The sequence below is a fragment of the Macadamia integrifolia genome, chromosome 5 (genome assembly GCF_013358625.1).
Source record: "Macadamia integrifolia cultivar HAES 741 chromosome 5, SCU_Mint_v3, whole genome shotgun sequence".
NCBI lineage: Eukaryota > Viridiplantae > Streptophyta > Magnoliopsida > Proteales > Proteaceae > Macadamia > Macadamia integrifolia.
In genome coordinates, this window is record NC_056561.1 from 12,748,639 (window position 1) to 12,750,212 (window position 1,574).

At 43.3% G+C, this 1,574-nt stretch overlaps 1 non-coding gene across 1 annotated transcript; it reads right to left on the bottom strand.

Annotated features, from left to right (window-relative positions):
• Nucleotides 1-1,307: 1,307 nt before the first annotated feature.
• Nucleotides 1,308-1,425, bottom strand: LOC122080485. The gene has a single exon (XR_006140778.1). It is a non-coding gene; the product is annotated as a U6atac minor spliceosomal RNA (small nuclear RNA).
• Between the last annotated feature and the right edge of the window lie 149 nt (nucleotides 1,426-1,574).

Sequence of the window (1,574 nt, forward strand, 5' to 3'; positions counted from 1 at the left end):
AAATTTGTTCTGGTTCACTCAGCAATTGATCTATGAGGATGCACTGGCGAAGTGCAGGTTCTGTAAGAAAGTGGGGCATGCTATTGGAGATTCTAGGGAGAAGAAGATAACAGATTCCAAAATCGCCAGAACTGAGAAAGATGGTGGTATCCCTAGAGCAGTGTACATTGACAATGGCCCTAGGGGCTCAGTGGTGGCTGCGACTGAGTCTATCTCGCGACGATCTAAGCAGAGGCGTGCTAGTGGTGGAAGAGCCGCTAATCACGGTGGAGGAACCTCCTCTCTAGGCGGTGGAGCAGCCACGCAAGAGGGTGGAGCTGCCAATAGGGGGAATGTGAGAATCACAATCAGAATATTTCAGAAAAGGAAACCGATTTTGATAAGGAAGCTGCTAATGTGGAGAGCCCTATAGAGAATATCATGCCTCAATCTCGGAGACCTCCTTTGGGCGAGGAGGCCGATTGGGTTTCTTCATCTATTGCTGCCAATTCAAATTTTGAATTGGGAAACAAATATTATAAAATTTAATATGGAATCAAATCGGCTGGAGGTGGTGTGGATGTGGATCATGGGCACACCCAGTACCCATCTGACCCAGAAAACGTTGACCACTTGAATGTTGAAGGCCCGTCTTCCCAAGCTGCGGGTTTGTTCTTGGATGGGCCGCACAGGAGCTTGAGAGTTGTAAGCCGTGGAGAACATGCCCCTTCTGGTGGTCGCGCTGCAGGTCGCCATGAATCCCGCCAAAGAGGAGGTCTGCCGAGCGCAAGACAGGGAGTTCAGAGAGTCGACTTTGTAGCTTTGCAAAGTGAGAAAGAGCATCCATTTGAAACCAATGCACTAGCTTATATAAGGGGAGAGTTCCCTCCTATGATCGTGTGCAGTTTAATGTGTTGAAGGGCTTATTATAGGAAATCAGTCATTTAACATGGTGCTATAGTGTTTTAGATGGGAAACCGATGCCAACATTCAATTTGAGTTTTGAGTTGGAGCCCTAGAAAAATTAAACCCTATTAACATATTAGCCAAGGAAAAGGGAAAAGTGCACTTATGATGAGGTTGAGAAATAACAAGCCTAAACCAAATCATGAAGTGGTTCATGAGCAGGATTGAGTCATTAAGTTGATTGCTTAGCAATGATCAGTCTGACATAGTCAGGAATAGCTTCTTTTTTATTTTATTTTTGATAAAGTTACCTATAGAAGTGGGGAGGAAAAAAGTAATAGCTAGGAGACTCAAACTCAAAACCTCTTAGTGAGTGTGGGGTGAAAGCATCACAATCTCACCAACTGCCCTAGGCAGTTATTTTAAAATTTGGGTATTAAGATCCACTGAAGTAGGTAGCCTTAACCGGAAGTGTGGTAACAAGTAAGCTCAAAAGTTGTTCCCATGCCGATGCAAACTGTCTCTCCTTTTAGGGAACACACTTAGGAATATATAGCTTTAAAACCAAATTAAAACGGAAACCTTTAAAGGATTCCCAAAGGACTAACTCTTGGTTCCTAATCAAACGAAATCAAAAGAAGTCCTAAGGCTGCTTAACATTTCCTCAATTTAATCTTCTTTTTTTTTTT